At 37.1% G+C, this 13,534-nt stretch overlaps 1 protein-coding gene across 1 annotated transcript in view; it reads left to right on the forward strand.

The window, feature by feature from the left end:
- TACR3 (tachykinin receptor 3) overlaps nucleotides 1-13,534 on the forward strand; it is a 71,841-nt gene that overhangs the window by 55,521 nt on the left and 2,786 nt on the right. The window lies entirely within an intron of this gene.

A 13,534-nucleotide genomic window follows, 5' to 3' on the forward strand; every position in this document is an offset into this window, starting at 1 on the left:
TTGGACTGCAAGGATGTCCAACCAGTCCATCCTAAAGGAAATCAGTTCTGAATATTCATTGGAAGGACTGATGCTGCAGCTGACGCTCCAATACTTTGGCCACCTGATATGAAGAACTGACTAATTGGGAAAGACCCTGAGACTGGGAAAGATCAAAAATGGGAGGAGAAGGGGATGACAGAGGATGAGATGGTTGGATGGCATCACCAATTTGATGGACATGAGTTTGAGTAAGCTCTGGGAGTTGGTGATGAACAGGGAAGCCTGGCATGCTGCAGTCCATGGGATCACAAAGAGTTAGACAAGACTGAGCGACTGAACTGAACTGATTAGTAATACACTAAAATTCAATTCAATGGCATAAGAAAGCCTATGCTATTGTAATGGTTAATTTTATGTGTCAGTTTGACTGGGACACTGGGTACCCAGAGAGTTGGTTAAATATTATTTCTAGGTGTGTCTATGAGGATATTTCCAGAAGAGATTAGCATTTGAATTGGTAGACTAAGTAAAGCAGATGGTCCTCCCCATCTGATAGGTGGACATCATGTTGAGCCCAAATACAACTAAAAAGCAGAAGAAGGTTGAATTTGCTCTCTGTCTGACTACTTGAGTTGTTACGTCAATATTCCCCACCAGCCTTCTTGGGTCTCCACCTTGCAGATGGCAAATTGGGGAACTTCTCAGGCTTCCTAATTGTTTGAGCCAATACCATATACATACATATATATATATAATGCTCAATAAACATTTACAGAATCAATGGATTAGCAAAGTATGAAGCATTGCCATAATGCCAGTAACTAAACAGCATTAGCTACTGATGCGGAATAGAATAGATGATCAGAAAAAAATGTATTCTCCCCTGGATCAAATATATTTTTATATAAAAATGAAAGTGCTCAGAAATTGGACTACTTCTAGAACTGCCAAAAATATAGAGTATATAATAGGGAGCTGTGAAGTATATTAAAGCTATATTAGAGTTCTCCATAGAAAGAGAACCAATTATGTAGACTATATTCATTATTCTATTTTTATATTCATTCCTATACTCATTCATTTCCATGACATTAAATATCATCTGTAGATCACTGACTCTGATGTGTCTATTCCAAGTCAGTTCTTCCTCCATTAGCTCTAAGTTTATACAATAATCAGCTGTGTAATTGATGTCCTTGCTTTTGTTATTTCTGAGGTGTTTTTAAATTATAATATATAAAACTGATCTTTGAGTTTGTCTTCATATCTGGCATAATGGAGAGTCTTCCTGCAGTAATCCAAGTATTAGTACTTGTTACTTCCATTCACCCAGATGTTAAATTCTGAAAAGAGTCATTCTTGAAACTTCCCTTTCCCTCTCATTGTCACCTAATGCATCACTAAATCCTATTGATCCTCCTCCATAAAAATATCTCCCATCTCTGTACTTCTCTCTACTTCCACTGAAATAACTCTCCAAGATACTGTCACTACAAAGCCACTAGGTCCACTACAACAGATTCTCCAACTCATTTCCCCAGATCTATACCTGTTCTCTTCAGATTTATTCTCTATTCAGCATCTAAGAATTTTTATTGAGATGTAATTCATAATATAACATTATATTAGTTTCAGGCATACAACATAAAGATTTGATATTTGTATATATTACTATATGATACCACAATAAGTCCATTGGTACATATAATTTTTTCTTATTATGAGAACCTCAAAGATCCTGCTCTCCTAGCAACTTTTAAATATACAATACAGTATTATTAACACTAGTCATCATGCTGTAAAAAATGTTTTTTCATTCTAAATCAACTCTTGCAATCTGCTTAGCTTTATAGTGGTTCTCCAATATATTTACAAAAATAGATTTTAAAAATTGCAAACTCCAAAACTGCAAACTCTATGGGGTCCTGCAAAATTTTGCAAATCTTACTATTTATTGTCCTCCTAATTCTATGCAACTGCACTATTCCCATACTATGTTAAAATGATGGTTGCTTTCAGCTGCCCTTTCCTCCATGTCTCAGTCTCCATTCACACTGTTATCAGGACATAGACTGATGTGCCCTTGATTCTTTTCTCTGTACATCTGGATTCCAGCTGACATATTACTTCCTCAAATAGAGTTTCCATTGTATTCTATAACCTAGACATTCTTTTTCTCTATAGAATTCATCATAATTTGTAGTTTTATACATATTTGTCTATTTATTATTTAATGACTACCTCTTTAATGTAATGTAAGTATTGTGAAAACATAAAATATATTTTCTTTTTAATTTAGCACTGTATCTCTAGAGCATAGGGCCTTGGTTTCTCTAGAAAAGTGGCATTATTGTACAACAATTGTAATTTGAGGATATAATTGATTAAGTAAACAAAGATAACTGAACTTCTTTCTTAAGGTTATACCTTTACATGGTTCATATAACTGTTCTTTCCAAACATCTGGCTAAATATAAAGACCAAGGGCAATAATCATGATTTTAATTAGGTTTAAAACATTTGGAATAATTTTTGCTTTTAAGTTTACTTAAATATTATTTTTGAATTCTTATTATGTGCATGATAGGGCAAAACACTGGTAAGAAAAAGATAAACGATGTTTCTTGCAATCAAAATTTTCATAACATGGACAATAAAGTTAAGATATCCTCAATCAATAGGTATTTATTGAATGCCAAGAACTATGTTAAGTTTTGGAGATACAAAGATTAATAATGCACGTGCCCATATCCAGAGAGAAGGAAATAGAAACAGGCTTGACTATAATATGTATCTGTGTTATAAGATATAATATGCTAGGATTAACTGCGTGTATGGGTGCTAAGGTGCTTCAGTCATGTCCAACTCTTTGCAACCCTACGGACTGTAGCCCACCAGGCTCCTCTGTCCATGGGATTCTCCAGATAAGAATATTGGAGTGGGTTGCCATGTCCTCCTCAAGGGATCTTCCTGACCCAGGGATCGAACCTGCCTCTCTTACACCTCCTGCATTGGCAGATGGGTTTTGTACCACTAGTGCTACCTGGGAAGCCCACTAGGTCTAATTAGGAAGGATCTAAACCCTACCTGCATGAAGAAACATGAGGGGAGCTACTCCAAGAGTGAGCCTGAGGTGCTCTCCCAAAGGTTCGGTAGAAACTTTTACAGGGAAAGAAACTGGATTGGGACTTTCCAGGGGTAAGCATATGCAAAGCATGCAGATTTATTTCAAGGTAACTACAAACAAGGACAGCGTCATTTACAAATCATGTTTTTTAGTGTGTTATACTGTAGAGAAAACATTAATTTTCACCGACTGATCTTATTTTCTACAGAAATATAGAAAAGAGTAATCTCAAATATTCCAGATTTATGCTATTTCAAAAAAAAGCAAAGTATGCACACCTTCAAGATAAAAAGCCAACTGCAAAAGACACTGGCTGGCTCAACATTTTGGACCACAATATACTAATAATAACATATTAATAATATTTTTTAACCCCCCCCAAGCTATGTCAACACATAACAAGATATGAAATCTGTTATTTTGGCAAATGATGTCAGCCTAGTCCTTTTTCTGGCCAGGCCCATTCTCAAGAAAACAGATCTCTCCTTGCAACTTCTAGAACACAGAAAGATGAGGTGACCTGGCAGTTGATTTCAGCTCTTTCCTCTCTTAAACCCTCTTCCGTAGAAGGGTAATTAAGGCAGAAATTTTCTTGACTCTCTCCCCTTCTGTATGTCAAAAGATCCTAAACTTTAACTGGAACAGGAAATGGCAACCCTCCGCAGTATTCTTGCCTGGGAAATTCTACAGACAGAAAAGCATGGCAAAAAATAAAAATAAAAAAAAAAAGCATGGCAGTCTACAGTCCATGGGACCTCAAAGAGAAGGACACGACCGAGCACGCACACACTTTTAATTTCATTACATTTTTGTGTTATTTGCTAGATGTATGCCTTTAAAGTAAACCATATTTTAAACCATATTTTAATGTTCTTCCCTATTCTACCATAAAAGAAACCTCAAAAACATTCCTTGGCCCCAATATTCATAATATGTGACAATTTGTTTTTTGTTAATCCCTGTTGAAATTGGTCTTGTTTAATTGAATAGGTGAAATATTGGCAAATAGATCTACTTCTATTGTTTTATAAACCATAGAATTTTTATGGCTATTTTCTATTTTAATTATTTTCCTCTAAATACTAACAAGCCAGATCTGCTCCTTCAGAAGAGAATATCTAAGTGTAATAACAAAGAAGCCTTTTGCCTTAAACAAAGGAACCACTCTTCAGTCTAAGCTCAAGTGATAGATTCAATTGGATTTTTGATTTATATAACAACCACGAAGAATCTATCACCTTGCCCAGCAAGAAAGTTTTCTGTGTGCTTGTCATTTCTGTTGCAAAGGATTTATCATGGAAAACAGCGCTTGTGAGGAAGGCCATATATAACCTAAGAGAGGCTCAACTGATGGAAATGAAGATCCTAGTCTGTTCTTTACTTCCCTGAAAGCAATTCTCAGGCAATCAGAATCTCTCTGGAAATCTCTATTTTCCCTGGGAAAATGTATAGTATTTTGCCTCCTACTTTGCTGGAATGAAGCCATACATATTAAACTGTCCTCGGCATTTCAAACGTGGTATTCATCTGCTCAGGTTGCCATAACAAAATAACACAGACTGCTATTTAAACAACAGAAATATTTTCTCACAATTCAGGGGGCTAGAAGTATAAGTTCACGTATCATCAAGAGTGGTTTTTCTAAGACGTGTCAGCCATGTTTGCAGATGGCTGTAACCCTCTGTCTTCACATGGTCTTCCTTCTGTGTGTCTGTATTCTAATTGCCTTTTCCTTTTAGAACACCAGTTATATTGGTTTAGGTCCCACTCTCATGACCTTATTTTAACTTAATTATCTCTTTAAAGACCTGTCTCCACAAAACACACGCTGAGGTACTGAGGATTAGGACTTCAACAAATGAATTCGGGGGAATGACATCCGCAAGATGGCCAAATAAGATGTCCCTCATCATACTCACCTCAACAACAACAATTTGAAATCTATCCATAAACAATAGTGCCTTTCTGGTATCTGGGGAATCCACGTAGGAGACAAACCACAGTGCAGTGGAAAAATGAGGAGAATCACTTTAAGATAGACCCGCACCCTGGAGGATGGCTTACCTACATGGTCCCAGCTATGGACGCAGAAACAACTCCACACTTCAGAGGACTTGGCCACATCCCCACCTGGCTTTGGTTATGTCACCAGCACCATACCTGGGAAGAGTCTTGCTCACTGGAGTCAGATAATAAACATATAGACCTTGAACCCTGTTCACTCCATGAACCCTGGAGTGGTCCTTAACTGTGAACCTGGAGTCCCTTGAAAAAACTGATTTAGATGGTCACCCATGGATCAGAGAACCTTTGTGGAAGTCCAGGATTCCAACAGACAAGTTGCAGTACAAAAAAAAAAATCTGAGATTGGATGCCCTGGAAAAAGTCAGAAGAACAAACTGAATTCGTACACATCACGTCCTCCCCATGGTGACACAACTTGGTACCAAGAGGGTCTTCTCAGCTGTATTTCTCCCTCAGGGATGGGGTGGTCATGATAAAAGGATATGAGGGATGAGTTCCCAGCTTCCTCAGATGTGTGGAGCCCTGCCAAAGAGCCCATCTCTGTCTCCCTCTGTCCAGAGGACTGTGGAGATCTGCACAACTAGGGGATGGAGAAAGCTGGGAGAGCAGTAGGCAGGGCTCCAAACTGAACATGTCAAAGGAATTCAGATCCTACTAACCCTTCATGGATCCCATCAGGAAGCCAGTTCACAAGCCACTGGGGATGCCTCATAGGTGTTATACCAGAGTAGATATTAAATGTTCTCAACAAGCACGCATACACACACACACACACACAACTGTGTGAGGTGATGATGGTGTTAATAATCATCTCACAATATGTACATGTATCAAATCATCACGCTGTACACTTTAACTTGCATAATGTTATGAGCCTAATTATGAGCATAATTATATCTCAATAAATCTAGAAAAAAATTTTAATAAATTAAAGGATAAGTAAACTTTAAAAATGTGGGGGTGGGAACATAATTCAGTCCATAGTAAGCCTCTATAAGTTTTATCTCTAGCCATGATCCCATAACATCAGTCTTTATTCCTCTTGCCTTAATGTACTTTCTTTTCTAATGTCTTCTTGCCTTCCTTAATGTGACATCCCTTGTGTTTTGGCTTCAGATCATCATAAACATGAAATTAATAATACTTTAAAAGGCTGTTTCCATTGGAAAAGTAAAATTACATTAAAAGTGAAACAACCAATGAAATGTAAAGAAGTGGAATCTAAACACAATAACACACATACACACAAACATACACACACACACACAAGCATTCTACACATTTGCATGCATATACATATACGGTTTTCTGTTTGTTTGGTCCCAAAATAATTCCATCCAGGCATTGCTCTAAGCTAATGTTAACTGAATAGTCACGTTACCTGGATTTGGCAACAGTGTCAAATTTCTTGGATGATACTAATACAATATTCTCATTTAATTCTGAAATTATTGGGAAAATTCAACTCAACTTTTCGAGTTGAAAATACCCTCAACTTTTTCCACAAGTGTTACTACTTAGTTTTATTTTCACACTTGGTATTGACATTTTTAAATGTGTTCTCTGAAACTGAAGCAACAAAAAAGCCCACCTAAATAATCCAAGACACAGTACTTTACATTTTGATGTTTGTGATAAATTTTTTCCATATATTATTCTTGAGAATATTATTTTAATTTGCTAATATGAAGCTAGAATAAGCAAGTGTGTAATTTTGACCTAAAGAGATATATTTGTCATTTAAGAACATTTGTGCAGACAAAAGTTACAGAGAACTAGTAGGGTATAGTCCATGGGATGGTTCTTTAAAACATGCTCTGAGATTTTAATCAAAACACGATGTTTCTTCTCACTACAAGTTGACCATTTCCAATGCAGACATTTACAAAGAATAAATTCTTCCTTGAAGAGTTTAATTCCCAGATTTTTTTGAGGTTGGCAATATTTCATTTAATCTCCTAGACTGATCCATTTTTCTTTTACAACAAAAAACCTCAAAATCATCCATCGTGCATTAATTTAATATGATAGATAAGAACAGCTGCAGGCATTCCACTCTAGCCTGCACAAGATATGAAAATCAAAGAATATTTTTCCCTTAGATACATGAATAAAAGGTGCCCAAAGCTTATTCTCACTAACTTTTGATATGCATTCAATCCTGCCTACGTGAGTAAAGTGGATTCTAAACTATTAAAAAGGGGCAGTGTTGTTACAAGAGCTACTTCACTTGTCCCCCCTCCCTTCTTCTTCTGCTAGTAAGTGCCTGTACCAAGGACAGGGTGGCCGCAAGTGTCCATGTTGCCATGGAAAATAAATCCCACTGCCTCAGAAGCTGGATGTGTCTTTCAGCTTCAAGAAATATCCAACACCAATTCATCTTTGATTCAAGTCACAATAAAATTGTTAAGACATGGTGAGAGATTTGAATAATCTCCATCCCAGTCTCTTATCTTGCCTAAAACATACCAAGTCTACCAACTTTCCTGAATAGCATGTAGAGCCTCTCTGAGCTAGTGCCATTATCCAGCCATGAGACATGGGGGGATGTGTAACTGCTCAGTTACACATCTATCATTGCTCAAGGTTTGTGCTTAAAAGTGCTCTTTCCCTCGCCTTTTTATGAGGAAGATGGTTACAATTTCATAATTTCAGTATTTCATAAAGCAAAATAATTCTGTCCACCTGAGACTACTTTTGCATTTATATCAAACCTGGGAGCCTGAAAGTTTGATATCTGAAATAATTTCACAAAATTTTATGAGCAGACCCATGGTAATGATTAAAACATTGTATAGCAGTAAGTAAAATATAGCAGTTGTTTCACTGTAAAAGATCCATTCTCTTGGATTCTTTTAGATTTTTCCTAAAAATTAGTGAATGTCGGCATTCTAGGAATCAGCGAACTAAAATGGACTGAATATGTGAATTTAACTCAGATGACCATTATATCTACTACTGTGGGCAGGAATCCCTAAGAAGAAATGGAGTAGCCATCATGGTCAACAAAAGAGTCTGAAATGCAGTACTTGGATGCAATCTCAAAAACGACAGAATGATCTCTGTTCGTTTCCAAGGCAAACCATTCAATATCACGGTAATCCAAGCCTATGCCCCAACCAGCAACACTGAAGAAGCTGAAGTTGAACGGTTCTCTGAAGACCTACAAGACCTTTTAGAACTAACACCCAAAAAGGATGTCCTTTTCATTATAGGGGACCGGAATGCAAAAGTAGGAAGTCAAGAAACACCTGCAGTAACAGGCAAATTTGGCCTTGGAGTATGGAATGAAGCAGGGCAAAAGCTAATAGAGTTTTGCCAAGAGAATGCACTGGTCATAGCAAACACCCTCTTCCAACAACACAAGAGAAGACTCTACACATGGACATCATCAGATGGTCAACACCGAAATCAGACTGATTATATTCTTTGCAGCGAAAGATGGAGAAACTCTATACAGTCAGCAAAAACAAGACCAGGAGCTGACTGTTGTTCAGATCGTGAACTCTTTATTGCCAAATTCAGACTTAAATTGAAGAAAGTAGGGAAAACCACTAGACCATTCAGGTATGACCTAAATCAAATCCCTTATGATTATACAGTGGAAGTGAGAAATAGATTTAAGGGACTAGATCTGATAGACAGAGTGCCTGATGAACTATGGATGGAGGTTCATGACACTGTATAGGAGACAGGGATCAAGACCATCCCCATGGAAAAGAAATGCAAAAAGGCAAATTGGTTGTCTCAGGAGGCCTTACAGATAGCTGTGAAAAGAAGAGAAGTGAAAAGCAAAGGAGAAAAGGAAAGATATTCCTATTTGAATGCAGAGTTCCAAAGAATAGCAAGGAGAAATAAGAAAGCCTTCCTCAGAGATCAATGCAAAGAAATAGAGGAAAACAACAGAATGGGAAAGACTAGAGATCTCTTCAAGAAAATTAGAGATACCAAGGGAACATCTCATGCAAAGATGGGTTTGATAAAGGACAGAGCTGGTATGGACCTAACAGAAGATACTAAGAAGAGGTGGCAAGAATACACAGAAGAACTGTACAAAAAAGATCTTCACAACCCAGATAATCACCATGGTGTGATCACTCACCTAGAACCAGACATCCTAGAATGTGAAGTCAAGTGGGCCTTAGAAATCATCACTACAAACAAAGCTAGTGGAGGTGATAGAATTCCAGTTGAGCTATTTCAAATTCTGAAAGATGATGCTGTGAAAGTGCTGCACTCAATATGCTAGCAAACTTGGGAAACTCAGCAGTGGCCACAGGACTGGAAAAGGTCAGTTTTCATTACAATCCCAAAGAAAGGCAATGCCAAAGAATGCTCAAACTACCACACAGTTGTACTCATCTCACACGCTAGTAAAGTAATGCTCAAACTTATGAGCAATACATGAACCATGAACTTCCAGATGTTCAAGCTGGTATTAGAAAAAGCAGAGGAACCAGAGATCAAATTGCCAACATCCACTGGATCATCAAAAAAGCAAGAGAGTTCCAGAAAAACATCTATTTCTGCTTAATGACTATGCCAAAGCCTTTGACTGTGTGGATCACAATAAACTGTGGAAAATTCTGAAAGAGATAGGAATACCAGACCACCTGACCTGCCTCTTGAGAAACCTATATGCAGGTCAGGAAGCAACAGTTAGAACTGGACATGGAACAACAGACTGGTTTCAAATAGGAAAAGGAGCATGTCAAGGCTATATGTTGTCACCCTGCTTATTTAACTTATATCCAGAGTACATCATGAGAAACGCTGGGCTGGAAGAAGTACAAGCTGGAATCAAGATTGCTGGGAGAAATATCAATAACCTCAGATATGCAGATGACACCACCCTTATGGCAGAAAGTGAAGAGGAACTAAAAAGCCTCTTGATGAAAGTGAAAGAGGAGAGTGAAAAAGTTGGCTTAAAGCTCAACATTCAGAAAACTAAGATCATGGCATCTTATCCCATCACTTCATGGGAAATAGATGGGGAAACAGTGGAAACAAGTGTCATACTTTATTTTTTGGGGCTCCAAAATCACTGCAGATGGTGATTGCAGCCATGAAATTATAAGACACTTACTCATTTGAAGGAAAGTTATGAACAACCTAGATAGCATATTAAAAAGCAGAGACATTACTTTGCCAACAAAGGTCCGTCTGGTCAGGGCTATGGTTTTTCCAGTGGTCATGTATGGATGTGAGAGTTGGACTGTGAAGAAAGCTGAGTGCTGAAAAACTGATGCTTTTGAACTGTGGTGTTGGAGAAGACTCTTGAGAGTCCCTTGGACTGCAAGGAGATCCAACCAGTCTATCCTGAAGGAGATCAGTCCTGGGTGTTCATTGGAAGGACTGATGCTGAAGCTGAAACTCCAATACTTTGGCCACCTTATGTGAAGAGTTGACTTGTTGGAAAAGACCCTGATGCTGGGAGGGATTGGGGGCAGAAGAAGGGGATGACAGAGGATGAGATGGTTGGATGGCATCACCAACTTGATGAACTTGAGTTTGAGTAAACTCCAGGAGTTGGTGATGGACAGGGAGGCCTGGCGTGCTGCGATTCATGGGGTTGCAAAGAGTCAGATATGACTGAGTGATTGAACTGAACTGAACTGAAAAATCTTCAAAGAAGCTTCTGAATGTCTTGCAACAGAATCCTTAAGGCCATGTGTATGTGAATTATAAGTTATCTGATACTGTTTCTACACATGCTCTTTAATTTTCCTTCTTTCTGTACTTCTTCGACATTGATGGCTGGCAAATACGTTAAAAGATTCTGATAGCCTTTGCAGCTCTTCCGCTATTGTTGGAAAACAATTTCATGCAAAGGGAGTTTTCCGTTAGACTGTATAAAAGCAATGTTAGGTATATTTGCTGATACTGTATTCAACATGGTAGCTTGAACCATGTTCACACTGTCATAAATGTTTTTTTCTTGCTCTTAACATTTATTCAGAATGAAATGCAATGCATTCATGCATCCAAAATAATATACTGATAATATTGTGTTGCAGTCATACACATTACTTGAATTTGTTTGCCTAGGAAAGGAAATAACTCATTGTATATTATATATGCTTAAAGTTAGAGGACAAATGATACGAGTAATTCATGATGGAGTAAAATCGTGAGCATCACCTCACCAACTACTTGTCTTTTAGCTTCTATCTTTTTTTATTCAGTTTAAATAACTTATTTTTCAAAACTCTAAACACCAATTTTGTGTGAAATCTAGTCTACATGACTGAAATATGTAAGTAAGTAAAACAAGCAGAAAATTTTTGCTTTTTTTTTTTTAGTATTCTAGCATAAGGAGACACAAAGTAAAGAATACACATGACACATAAACTGAAAATAAAGAACAGGCTAAGGGGTTTAGGGAGTGCTGGAGGGACAGATTGCAATTTTCAATAGGCTGGTCATAGAAAAAGTGATAACTGTGCAAAAGTTTGTGGGAGAAGAGGTTGTTAGTCAGTGAGAATAATTGGGGCAAGAGGGAAGGGAGGAGCTAGGGAGAGAGGGAGGAGCTAGGGAGAATAATCTTGGACACGAACTTCTGTGTACCATGTTGGAGGAACAGTATGATGTTCACATACTCAAGAATGAAAAAAAATCAACCAAACCCATGTCATTCAGCCTAATCTTCCCTGATCTACAGGTAACATGCATTGAGCCATTCCTGCTTATAATAAACTAGTAAATGGGCTTTCCTGATAGCTCAGTTCGTAAAGAATCTGCTTGCAATGCAGGAGACCCAGTTCAATTCCTGGGTCAGGAAGATCTGCTGAAGAAGGGATAGGCTACCCACTCCAATATTCTTGGGTTTCCCTTGTGGCTCAGCTGATAATGAATATGCCTGCAATATGGGAGACCTTGATTCAATCCCTGGATTGAAAATCCCCTGGAGAAGAGAAAGGCTACCCACTCCAGTATTCTGGTCTGAAGAATTCCATGGACTGTATAGTTCATGGGGTTGCAAAGAGTCCAACATGACTGAGCGACTTTCAGTTTCAAAGTCTCATAAATATTATTTTTTACTTTATTTACACGTGTTTATATTCAGATTTCTATGTACTTTAATTTACATTTCAATATTTTTCATTATATCATAATCTTCTTCAGGATAAGGAATTGGTTCTCTACCCATTATCTTTCTATATTATGTTTTTTTAGACCCAATAGGCATTCAGTAAGTGTTATTAACTGTAAGCATTTAAAAAAACAGACTTAAGAGTCTGGGTTTTAAAAGATCTAACTTAGATTTCATGAATCGCAGTGGTCAAGTCTCTTGGTCTTTGCCTTAGCTTCCTAAAGTCCAATTGAAAACCAATTAGTAAGTTGCTAAATGTGTGAAGCATTGTATAAATATAAATTATATTTAAATATTCCCCTTACTTGTATTCTACAAATATATAAATAAAAATAAGAGAAATAAAATGCAGAATTCTGAACACAGTTATTCAGAAAAAAATGCAATTGAAAAAACATGGGAAAAAATCAAAACATTTTCCATGATGTGGCCAATGATGGCATTTTATGAGCTACTGATCTGGATTTTCAGCTCTGATGGCCAATTTTTATCACCTAATAGCAGATACCTGGATGTTACCATGATTAGACCCTTGGGAAAGCTTTGCTTTCCACACTGATCCATTTCATGCTTTGTCTATTTCTAGAATCATGTCTCTCATGATTTTTAACCTTGTCAACTTTCATCTGAATCCCCACTTGCAATCAAATGATGAACCCAATACTTAAATAATGTATTTTCATAGTTTCAAGATGCTACATAGGTCATTTACATCAGGAATTTCTCTGATTTGTGTTCTAATATGACTATGGGTAAACCTCAAAATTATTTTGTTTAATATGCATTATTTTAAACTTTTTACAAATTCCCAAAAGAAGTATGAGCAAATTTACTCAACAGATTGGTTGAGTAAATGAGGAATATTAAATGAGGTTATCTAGTCTAGAATGCTGTTACTAATTTTTCCCTTTCACTTAGAAAGCCAAGCCAAGCCACTTGGCTTTCTATGCACTTTAATCACTGTATTGATCACTGTGATCACAGTAATCACTGTGTTGATTACTTTGAGTCTAGCAAATTTTATCCTATTTTATCCTATTTAGAGACATACAAAACATCCTCTCACTCAACTTCCTATTACAAATTGTACAGTCATTCCTTATTCATTCATCTTATATCTAATTATCTATCTCTAGCCATATACTAGACACCGTGCTAGATGCTGGGGATATTAAGATAATTAAGACATTCTCTATGCCTTTTAGGAATTTAAAGACTAGTGGAGGAGAGATTGCATTCTACTTTGACAGGAGCTTTCAAACATATTGTAGTAAGTGTGAAAAGAGAGGAAATAATCCATGCTTGAC

The sequence above is a fragment of the Muntiacus reevesi genome, chromosome 16 (genome assembly GCF_963930625.1).
Source record: "Muntiacus reevesi chromosome 16, mMunRee1.1, whole genome shotgun sequence".
NCBI lineage: Eukaryota > Metazoa > Chordata > Mammalia > Artiodactyla > Cervidae > Muntiacus > Muntiacus reevesi.